This window comes from Canis aureus, chromosome 31, assembly GCF_053574225.1.
Source record: "Canis aureus isolate CA01 chromosome 31, VMU_Caureus_v.1.0, whole genome shotgun sequence".
Classification (NCBI taxonomy): Eukaryota; Metazoa; Chordata; class Mammalia; order Carnivora; family Canidae; genus Canis; species Canis aureus.
In genome coordinates, this window is record NC_135641.1 from 30901643 (window position 1) to 30914110 (window position 12468).

Here is a 12468-nt window from a genome sequence, read left to right on the forward strand (position 1 = left end):
AGCTGCTGCCAAAGTGCTTCCACAGAGGAGAAAGCAGGGGGGAATAACTGGTCCCCAAGTGTCACATGTCTTTCAGCCAAACTCTGGCCTTTTGGTCTTGTTTATTTCCCTTGGTAATCCCTTGGTTTGGGGGAAAGAGGGATTTTAATTAAGAGACTCCTTCTCTGGCCCTGATACTACATCTAGAAACAGGGCCATCTCTTTGTCTCTTCCTTCTGTGCCCTTCTCCACTCTCTTCAGTGGCCAAAGGACCCCAGGTCCTGGGACAGTCATTATCTTTGTCTTCATTTCTTTCTTTTTTTTTTTTCTTTAAGATTTTATTTATTTATTCATAAGAGACCCAGAGGAGAGGCAGAGACACAGGCAGAGGGAGAAGCAGGCTTCATGCAGGGAACCCGATGTGGGACACGATCCTGGGACCCCGGGATCACGCCCTGGGCCGAAGGTAGAGGCTCAACCGCTGAGCTACCCAGGTGTCCCTTTGTCTTCATTTCAATCCTGTCTGTAAACCCCAGTGCCCACCTACTTGTTTATCCCAAGGAGTCCTCATGTAACCAAGAATATTTGGTGGTCTGCTTTGCAGTCCCACAAAACCCTGCAGATCTGCACCACTTTGATATCTTTAACCAGAGAATTAGTAACCTAAGTTTGGTTGCATTGAAAACGAACTCTTGCAAACATAGCAAAAGAAAAATGTTCTCTCTTCAGACACACTATCTATGGATCCGAAAATTTTCCTAGACTATAAACATGCTATACTGAAGGAACTAATGGAAACTAATAGGCATATTGTGAAGGATCCACAGTGGTAATGTTCCTTAATTTCATACAACATCCAGCTCCCTCCCCCAAACTCAGTAACTCTTCCGGAATGCTTAAAAAAAAAAAAAAAAAAATCCTCAAAGTCATCAATTTCATGACACAGCTCCGAATGGATTGGGAAACATTTCTCCCAAAGACAGTAGGTCTTGGTCTACTGTATGCCACCCTGATATCAGTCTATGCAGCTCTCCTTTAAGACAGTGGTTCTAAAAATGAGCCAAGGATCTTTTGGCTTAGAGCATTAATCTCCACAGTATGTACTTTAGGGGCATGAATTAATAATTAAGTTGTGATCAATTTACTTGTGATAGCCCTTCTTGGTGTCTCATCAGGAACACCACCACTCATCAGGAGAGCCTATTTGTATCTACAAATAGGAGATTTGGGTGTTGGCAAGGGGAGAAAAGGGAAGGAACAGTCCATAGACTAAAACTGTATAGAGAGATCTGTGGTCCCAAGTGATCCGTTAAATGCTCAGGCTCACTTGGAGAATGCTTTAGAGTCATTTCTGGGGTTGCATCCTGAATGATTCACCATGCGCAAGACATTTTACCTGCCCCTCTTTAAAACTTTGGAAATAGAAAACCACCATTTGGAAAATACCACAGTAATAATCATAGCAGTCCAGAATCATCAAAGGATACTAAAATCAGTGGACAGTTTAATGAGAACCAGCATATTGATATATTCCTACATGATAATTAATAATTACAAAGGAAAAACTATAACCTTAGAGTGGAGAAACCCACCAGGCCCACCTTAGCCAAGTGATTAAAGTTTACATGATCAGTAATGGTGCACATGCATCACATACCCTCTGCTATGATACACTGAGAAGGGTATTCTTGGCAAAAATGTAAAACCCAAAGATGATCAAGAGGAAACACTGCACAAACCCCATTTGGAGATCATTCTATGGAAATACTGGCCCGTGCCCTTCAAACATTTTAAGGTCACGAGAGACAAAGAAAGACGTTAAGAATTATCCCAGATTAAAGGAAATTAAGGAGATACAGCAACCTAATGTCATGTGTGATCCTGGATTTGGACTCTGGTTCAGAAAAAAAGGCATTATGGGACAATTGACAAATTTGATTAAGGTCTATAGATTAATTGTATTCTATTGATGTTTATTTTCTGGTGTTGAACAACTTACTGTGGTTAAGGGAGATGCACTAGGGTTGCGTAATATAATTGAAGAGTGTATGGGAATTTTTGGTACTGGTTTTACAACTTTTTTGGAAGTCTCAAAGTACTTTTAAATGAAAAAGTTAAAAGAGTCTTTAGTCACGGATGAAATTGGGGGAAAATAAACATCAGAGCAAACTTGTGCAACAAATAAGATTTGAAAGAACAGAACAACTCGTTCGTTCAGCAAACTGAGCGCCTACTCTGCACCAGGGGCTTTGCTCGGAGCTGGGGAAAACAATGAGGAAGACAGTCCCTGCTATCTAAGACAACTCAGGCTGGACTAGAAGGATCCAGACACAATAAATGATGGGATGCTGTGATTGGGGGCTGTTAGAAACTCGAACAAAGTATTACAGTATCACAGAGGGGAAAGAAGTAATAAAAAATTAGGATGTGTCATAAATGGACAAAAAGTAGCATGAAGACATTCCGAAAGCCTGGGAAAGAGATTCTGAGGAGGGAAAGGAGTGAACAGGAACGATCAATCAATCAATCGTGAAGGTGCAGAGGGCAGGATAGAGCGAAAGGAGATACAGCTGGTTGGCAAGGGAATAGCAGAGGGATTTGGGAGAAGTAGGAGAGGAGACAGTGAGAGGGTTGGTAGGTGGCAGGAGAGGGCTGTGATTAGGGGTGAGAATGACAATGAGGACATGGGATGGCTCCTCAGGAGTCCCTTGGGAGTAGTCACAGAGTGAGGCCACAGTGAAAGGAAAATCGGAAATGGATTTATTTGGATGGCTGAGGAAGCTTGTACCCTCCCAGCCTGCTCAGAATAAGTCCAGCGGGTCACCCGGGTGGCAAGAAGATGGAAGAGGGCAGTCCAGCTGACATGCATTACTTACAAACCCAAGGGCAGAATCTCGGGTCTTTCTCTGCACAGGCCACTACTGCTGCTCTTTGCTCCCTCTCCAGTCATGCTGACCCAAGTCACTGGACTAACCCATCCCCCTGTGACCCATAACAGTGGGACCCCCCCCACCCCCTCCCTGGAAAGCAGAGTCTGAATGACCACTTTCTTGTATCTCAAGAAAAGCTCTCATGAAATGTACTGATCTCAGATGGTTCCAGACTCAAAAGCCAATTTCTAGCATGGCCTTCGTGATTCAGTCTGAAATGGTTTTGTTCCAAGCAGAACTTAATTATAGCTCTCCCCAGCAGCTCATTTATTAGCTCTTCTTGGAACATCTTCGACCAATTAAAAAATAGAATAGCCAATTAAGAGATATTTTCTTTCCTGTTGAACATTAATGGAGTTAGTAATGTGTGTTAGTTATATGCCATGTCTAGTAGTTCTAAAGGTGACTTCAATTAGTCCCAAGAAGGAAAAAAGAGAAACATTAGGTGCAGTCCCCATCTTGGGACAAAGATTCAAGACTTGGAAGACCAACCCTATGAAATAACCAAGCCAGCAAGAAGGAAAACATGTCCAGGCTGCATCTAAGACAAATCTAAATTCTAAACTGAACTGAAAAGAAATATTTACCTCACTTAGATGGATCCATGTGCCAACAGTTAGCCAGCACTGTGTGATGGGGTGCTAGTTTGTTTGAGAGTGTGTGTGAGTGTGGAAGTGGGAGAAAAGCCGGGTGCTCCCTGCTGCAAAGATTGCTACAAGTCACAGTAACTACAAAATGAAAGATTTCCTCAACAACCGCGCTTGCAAGACCTTTGTATTTCATTTGTGAGTATGGCCAGCAGGTGGGGATAGTTCTTTATTAGTAGATAACTATCATAAGTAACCTGTTTTCTAACTTTCTAGGATGAATCAAAAAGAGAAATCAATTTAGAATTGTTAGGTCTGCATATTCCTTAGATAACATCAAAAGGATGAAGATATATATTATTACTCCCCTACTGAAGTAGTAACCAGAATGATCTTTCTGAAATATTTATTGGGTACTATGTACCAGACTCTGCATTAAGCACTTGAATCCTTACAACAGCCCTATGAATAGGTAATATACCAGTTTAAGTTGTCCTGGGCCATAGAACTGGTGTATGCTGAAGCTGAGATCTCATCCCAGCCTACACGGCTCCAGTCTTCACTCATCCATTCCATGAGATCCTGCTTCAGAGTAAACTCTAGAAAGGCTATGCAAATTTAAGGCTATACAGTGTCATCTCTATAGCAATCACAGGAAGAAAAAAAAAAAAAAAAAGAATGCAAAGAGCTATAGCTACAAAGCTCAACAAAGGTTTTTCCACAGAACTTGGCAAATTAATCCCACATCCTTTGGAAAGAGCAGGTAACCAAGAAGAATCAAGGACAAAAATTATATGGTCTCATTCATTTGGGGAATATAAAAAATAGTAAAAGGGAATAAAGGGGAAAGGAGAAAAAAATAAGTGGGAAATATCAGAAAGGGAGACAGAACATGAAAGACTCCTAACTCTGGGAAACGAACTAGGGGTGGTGGAAGGGGAGGTGGGGGTGACTGGGTGGCGGGCACTGAGGTGGGCACTTGATGGGATGAGCATTGGGTGTTATTCTGTATGTTGACAAATTGAACACCAATAAAAAATAAATTTATTAAAAAAAAAGACAAATTTGAAGGGGAGGTTATTCATAAAGAAGGAAACCCAAATGGCTGAGAAACATTAGAAGGTTTTGAAACTCAGGAAAATGAAAATAAAGCAACACAATACCATTTCCTACCCAGCAGACTGGCAAGACAAAAGTCTGAAAATACCGTGTGTTGTTAAAAATGTGGGGAAATGGGGAATGCTTATAATTGCTGGTGAGAGTAGAACTCAGCACAACTTCTTTGAAGAGCAAGGTGGGGGTACCTAGTAAAGTTGATTTAAAGCAATTATGGTAAAATATTAACATGTATTTAATCCTAGTAGTGCGCACATAGTTAGATATTACAGCTGTTCTGTACTTTCAGATAAAACTGGAAGTAAAGATTTATGTTCAAGGATGGTCATGGCAACAATTGTCTATAAGGCAAAAAAACAAAAAAACACTAGAAACTGGAAAAAAACAAACAAACAGAAACATGTCCAGCAATAGGGGACTGATTACACAGGTCATATATAATAAAATAGTATGCAGCTGAATGATATAATTTACATATGGAAATGGAAAATGTTATCAAGTGTATTGCTAAGGGGCTAAATCAAGCTGTAAAGCAGTAATGCTCCCATCTATTTGTAAGGATTCAAGTGCTTAAAAGCTACATGTTGTAGATACTTTCATGTGTATAGAAAATGCCCGAAAGAATGCCGGAGAAACTGTTGATAGTAGCTACCACTGAGAGTAGAACTGGGAGGGGGAGGAGGAATTCTTATTTTTGGATTTACCCTTTTCTAAATTATTTGAATTATTTTTTAGCATGAACATGTATTGCTTTTACATTTTTAAAAAACAAACTTTTAAAAAGTTACTTTTGTTCACAATAGCAGTCTACCAGTTGATTTGCTGAGTCATTCCAGCTGCAAAATTAAAAAAAATTTTTTTTTTTTCCTCCAGTTTCAACTAGTGGAAGGAACTTAGGTTTTTACCACCATTACTCATCTCATTATGTCCTTTATCCTGTTTTTGTGGCCTCCACAAGAACCCAGGACTCCAGGTCACCTCCCTTTTCTGCCCTGAGCCACCATTCCCAAACTCCCGAAGCCTTCCCCTGGGTCTTTAGGAAACTCACAGTCCCCAGAAATAACTCCCACTATCCCAGCCTCTTCTCTAGAGGCAGCCTTCACCTTGCTCTCAGGAAACCTTGCTGTTCCCTGAGGACGCTGCTCCCCTGCAACACTCCCTTGTGGTAGCTACTCCCCTCCTCACAGCCCTCATGCCCCTGGAGGTGGCCTCCCTCACTTCCTGCCATCCTCCCACAACTTTGAGTCTCAGGTCACCAGGTGGGAACACCCATGTGTCTCCTTGTTCGGTCTTCTACCAGCTCTGGGGTCTGCCCCTGAGACCCTGGAGATGATTGCTGCTGGCTCACTGTTGCTTTCTCCAACTCCGCTCCTGCCTTAATTCTTGATGATTTTAACACCCACTCAGATGATCCTCCCAAAGCTGGCCTCTCAGTTTTTCTTCTCATCCAGTGCTCCTGCCTCCCTACACCCCGCCCCCCCCACACCTTGGCTACCACATCCAGAGGCATCTTCTATTCCAGTCATGTCATTAGCAACAGCCACAGCCTCCCTAGTCTACTCTGTGACACCTTCTGCCCCGCCCCTCACCACGTCTTTCCATTTCAGTCTTTCTGGTATCTCAGCTGGACAGATGATCCATCTGCCCTCTTACCTCATACTTGTCCCATAGCCTCCTTTTCCCTTCCTCTTGTTTCCTTATCCAGTTTAAATTCTATGATCAATCTCAATTCAACTTCATCTCCTCTGCCTGTGCCTGCACAGCTGGATGAGACTGGAGGGGAAAAAAAAAAACAAAACATCGAGAAGTTGAGCCATATATCTGGGAGAAGAATAACCCAAAAGTTAGGAACAGCGCTTGCAAGGGCCCTAAAGTACATGAAGACCTGAGGAATAAAAGAAGGCCAGGAGAACATGACCAAAGATATGCTCCTGAACACAACCGTGTTGTTTAGGATTTTGCAGGCCATGGTGGCAAGACTGCCCTTTCTCTGAGTGATGGGGAGCCACCAGAAGAGTTTGAGAAAGGAGTAACATCAACTGACTTCTATGTTACTCTAGCTGTGGTGTTGAGGCTAGACTCTAGGGAGCAAGAGCAGGGCAGGGAGAGCATATAGAAGGCTGTTACAAGGATCCCTGGGTGGCGCAGCGGTTTGGCGCCTGCCTTTGGCCCAGGGCGTGATCCTGGAGACCCGGGATTGAATCCCACATTGGGCTCCCGGTGCATGGAGCCTGCTTCTCCCTCTGCCTGTGTCTCTGCCTCTCTCTCTCTCTCTCTCTCTCTCTGTGTGTGTGACTATCATAAATAAATAAATAAATAAATAAATAAATAAATAAATAAATAAATAAATAAAGAAGGCTGTTACAATCCTCCAGGCACAAGATAGTGGTGGCTTGGGTCAGTCTGGTAGCTGTGCAGGTGCTGAAGAATGGTCTGATTCTGGATTTATTTCAAAGGTAAACAAGATATGATAACTGATCAGATGTAGCATATGAGCAAGTAAGAGGGATTATTCCAGGCTGTTGTTCATTTTTGTTTGCTTGCTTTTTGCCTGCACACCTGAAAGGATGGAGATGCCATCAACTGAGATGGGAAAGACTATGTGGGTGGAACAAGGTTTATTTTGGGAGACAGCATCAGGCAAGTCTTAAATCTCAGGGAGGCCATTCTTGACCACCCAATTTTAGATTGTACTCCCACCCCAGCAGTATGCATCCCCCACCCTGCTGCATTTTTCACAGCATGGGTAAAGGAGAGTCTGCCGGCCTGACTGCCCCCCACCCCCATCCTTGGCTGGGGAGAGCAGGGGGCCTTGTTAACTGTCTCTCTGAGGATGCATTCAATGGAAACTCCAAGAAGAAATGAAGGTGAATGGATTGGAACCTGAGTGAGTAAATAAAACTCCAAGAAGAAATGAAGGGAGGGATTGGAACCTGAAAGAGTAAATAAAAATAGATTTTCATTACACAAACGATAAACAGAAACTAAGTCATTCCCTTTCTTTTAAAAATCAGGAGGGCTCTAGGAACAACACATATTTTTCCTTCCCCATCAGGGATTTAAACCTGAACCTCGTAAGTTAAGGTTCTTGTATGTTGCCACCACCTTTTCCTGATTTCTACTGAAACGGGTGACCTTAGCAAATTGACATCTTCCAGAAAAGCAGAATCCCTGCCTGAGGTGTGATTTGGCAAGAGCCCAAACAACGTGGTCTGGCCATAATTTTATTTTGACTTTAAGCACTCCAATTGGACCAAATAAATACCTTGCTCCATTAAGAACAGTCTCAGGTAATGTATCTGTTCATTCTTTTAGACATTTATCTCTCCAGAGACTTCAATGTTTTTTTCACAGCTAATATCCACCTAAGTACCTGTCTTTTGCAAATTGGAGCAACAAGTCATTTAGAACCCCAGCTTACTCTTTTGACTGGCTATGTGTGCCTACCCTTCAACATAGCCTTAGCTGAAGGAGAAAGGACCCAGAAGACAAATTATATTCTGAGATATTAAGCCAATACATTCTGATTCTTGTTCATATCTACACTGTATATCTGGACAGAGATTTTCCATAATCCCTGGCGGAAGCTGGATTTGGTACAAAAGTCACAATGTTTTGGGACTGCAGAACTAGAGGCAAATGGCTAAGCCAGAGGCTTCAAGCATGTGCCAGCATGATGTCCAGAAGACTCCAAGGGGCAGGTTGCTCCCTCCATACATCAGCCTAGAGCTTGTCCTGCGCAGACTACTAGTAACAGAGACCACCAAGGATGCAGAGGAAAGAAATCTATTATAATGAATTGGGTCACATGATTATGGAAGTTCCAAGATCTTTGGTGGAGACACCAAAGAGTTGATGGTATAGTTTCAATCTAAAAGCCAGCAGGCTTGAGACCCAGGAAGAGCTGATGTTTCAGTTTGAGTCTGAGGGCAAAAAAAAAAAAATATATATATATATATATATATATATATATATATATATATATCCAGCTCAAAGGCACTCAGACAGGAGGAATTCCCTTTTACTTGCTGGAGAGTTGACCTTTTTGTTCTTGTTAGGCTTTCAACTGATTGAATGAGGCCCACACACATTAGGAAGGGCAATCTGCTCCACTCAGTCTACCTAGTCAAATGTAGATCTCACTTGGAAGCACCCCCACAGACATACCCCAAATAATGTTTGATCAAGTATCTGAGCATTCTATGGCTCAGTCAAGTTGACACATGAAACTAACCATCACATTTATGATTTGTTTGTTTGTTTTTTAATGCTTTGACATCTTGATGGTGGTGGGGGTGGGGGTGTCTCGCTAATCTTGGAGAAACTGCACCTCCCAGGACTAGTGAATTCCTAGAGATAGTACAACTTGTCTCTAAGTGTACCTTTTATATGCAAACCAACCAGTCCAGAGTCCATATCCTTAATTATCTCTTCTGTCTAATTTTCACACTTCAACCCAATCCTCCCCTGCCCTTCCACCCCAGGCCAGGTACCAGACAACTAGGGACTGCCTCTATAGCCTGGGGCCTGCCATAATCATTCCAACTATCCAATCCTAATCCCGTTCAGTGAATCTACCCTACCTTGCCCATTCCTTCCCATGAAAATCACAGTAAATCCTCTAGCCTGTTTTTCCTCTCACTCTTCCTGCCTCCTGACCAGCCTTCATGCTTCCCTCATGTGACCTGAGTGCTATGGTGTGCTCCCTTCTCTTGGGAATTGTAAGAAGATAAACTCTTCTATCAAGAAAGTTGTCTCTGCGTCTATCACCTTTCTGTCCCTGATTAAAATAAACCCCAGGTATATTTTAAAACAGGAAGTAATCAGATAAATCATGCACTTATATCTGAAGGAGACAGAGTCTTCCAAAGGAGATTTCTTTTTTTTAAAGATTTTATTTATCCATTCATGAGAGACACAGAGAGGGAGAGGCAGAGACATAGGCAGAGGGAGAAGCAGGCTCCATGCAGGGATCCCGACGCGGGACTGGATCCCAGGACTCCAGGATCACGCCGTGAGCTGAAGGCAGATGCTCAACCACGGAGCCACCCAGGCGTCCCCAAAGGAGATTATTTTAAATGGGAGAGATCACAAGACTCTTAATTGGCAAGTTAAAATTTAGGTTGAGTTGTGGTGTGTGAAAAAATTTTCCATGCCTCACTGGGGAAGAAATATAAGCTTGCAGGAGGCTCATTGCTCAAGCAGTTGGTCAAATATTACAGCAGAATGAAAGCTATCAACAGAATAATAACATGGCTGCTGCTTTTCCTTCTGTTAGTGCCTTAGTCGGGTTGGGGTATCATGTCAACATACCATAGACCTGCTGGTTGAAACAACAGAAATGTATTTTCTCACAGTTCTGGAATCTGGACATCTGAAATCAGGGTGCCAGCATGGTTGGGTTCTGGTAAGGGCTCTCTTCTTGGCTTTTAGACTGCTGCCCTCTCTCTGTGTGTTCACATGGCCTTTCCTCAGTGTGTGTGTTTGATGAGAGGGAGATACCCCTCTCTTCCTCTTCTTATAAGGCCACTGCTATTATTGGATTAGGACCCCATCTTTATGACCTCATTTAACCCTAATTACCCCCTAAAAGCCCAACCTCCAAATACAGTCACTTTGGGAATTAAAGCTTCAATTATGAAGGGGGGGGGGGCACAATCAGTCCATAGTCATTAGAATTTAACACTGATGACTGTGACTATGGTCTTTTATCCATTCAAGGCCTTCTTCAGCACTTTCCTATACCCTGTCTCATCTAAATAACAGGGACTGTGCCTCATGGCATGGCTGCTCAAGGAGAATCCATCATTTAGGATCAGAAATTCTTAACTGAGATTACTTGGCTGATATAACAGGGACTTCATGGGAAAGGATAAATTTGGATTTCTCCAACTTTCCTCACCCATATTTTTATATTCCTGAGGTTTCTATGCCAAAAACAAAACAGAACAAAACAAAAAAACAAAGAAAACAAAAACCACTGCTTATTAGTTAACAAGAGTATGCTTTTTTCAGGGCAGCTGGGTTTCAAGATATTCCCACATTTATAAATGGGAGCCAAGATTTATCAAACTTTGCCTCTATTTCAAAGGCAGCTCAAATCCAATTTCTTAAAATGTTCTTGACTGTCCTACCCAGAACTGGCCTCACCCATCTCCAAGGTTTTGAAGCAGTTACAGTGTGAACCCTGGAATTTAACACATAGCCATGTAATACACGGCATTGGGACTGCCCTCACTTGGTGATAACTTCCACTCACTCTCCTTTGGCCAGTCCAGTCTCCATGGGATCACAAGTGGGCCAAGAACTATGTGATCTCATGGTTCAAGATGTTACCCTACTGCTTTGCCACCTATTTCCTGTTTCAAGTGAGGTAATTCCCTAACTGTCCTGTGCACGAGAATTTAATAATTCTTGCTCCTGTCATTCAAAGTTCTTAGTTGCAAACAGCAGAAACCAACTCTGATTGACTTAAATTGAAAAGTAATTCATTGGGATCCCTGGGTGGCGCAGCCGTTTGGCGCCTGCCTTTGGCCCAGGGCACGATCCTGGAGACCCGGGATCGAATCCCACATCTGGCTCCCAGTGCATGGAGCCTGCCTCTCCCTCTGCCTGTGTCTCTGCCTCTCTCTCTCTCTCTCTCACTGCGTGCCTATCATAAAAATAAAAAAAATTTAAAAAAAATTTAAAAAAAAGTAATTCATTAAAAGGAGAATTTCAAGAATTTTGTGAGTTAGTTATTAAACGCAGCCATTATTTAAAAATTAGATTATATAAACTTACAATCAAATAAATTACATCAACAGCAAAGTTCAGGGATGCCTGGGTGGCTCAGTGGTTGAGCATCTGCCTTCAGCTCAGGTCATGATCCCAGGGTCCTGGGTTTGAGTTCCTCATCGGACTTCCCCATGGGGAGCCTGATTTCCCTCTGCCTGTGTCTCTGCCTCTCTCTGTGTCTCTCATGAATAAGGAAATAAAATAATTTTTAAAAAAAGAACAAAGGTCAAAAGTCAACTCAAAACACAACACCTCCTAATTATTTTACATTTTTATTAACATCTATACTATTGAAGTCATTACATAAATTGCATCTGTATGATAGAAATACCATATAGCAGTGCTATTGTATAACTCTTCCCAACTCAGTGTTCAGGAGCATCATGTTGGTAGCTTGAACACAGCAATGGTGAGTACATTTACACCCTGGGAATTGGCAAATCTGCAAGGCAGCTGATTTGTTGGTCTGTTTGTTTTTACTCAAAGAGCTGGTTGTTAAATGTTTACTGGCACATCATTAGTATTAAGTAACTCAGCAAATGTCCAGATTTGGCTGTAAGAGTAGGTTTAGATTACTCAGTCAGGATCAACAGTCAAATCTTTAGTGAGATCAATGCTGCAGGACCAGTTATACAATACGCAGGTCCCCCATTCAAAATTATTAAGAATTTTAAGAGAGCAATGGCCAAACATTAAAACAAGTGTCCTTTTACGTTCAGGGCATTTGTGGGCTATATAGCCCACATGCCCATAAAGCAAGCCCTGCAACACCCAAAGCCATCCTAAGTCCAAAGACCCCACTGCCTTAGCTGCTGAGAACAACTGTACAGACTGATCCCATGTACATTCTCCATGGACAGTGCATTAGAACCACTGCTCCTACTGCTAATGGCACTTCACAGACTCTCATCAACCACGATCATGAAGGAAAAGGTAGAAAATACCTCCAACGGGAAGAAACAGAGACAAAACCCATGTAGGTTCACGTCTAGGCTCGGGACACCACTCCTGAACAGCACTAACCAGTCACAAGCAACAGAGGGGGACTTGGAAAATTTTGAGTAAGTCTTTCCAAAATG

At 42.4% G+C, this 12468-nt stretch overlaps 2 long non-coding RNA genes across 4 annotated transcripts in view; one reads left to right on the plus strand and one right to left on the minus strand.

Moving 5' to 3' along the window:
* The window catches only part of LOC144302622 (uncharacterized), a 106715-nt gene that overhangs the window by 42019 nt on the left and 52228 nt on the right, over window positions 1-12468 (minus strand). The window lies entirely within an intron of this gene.
* LOC144302621 (uncharacterized) overlaps window positions 1-12468 on the plus strand; it is a 38234-nt gene that overhangs the window by 5110 nt on the left and 20656 nt on the right. The gene's annotated exons all lie outside the window — the stretch shown is intronic.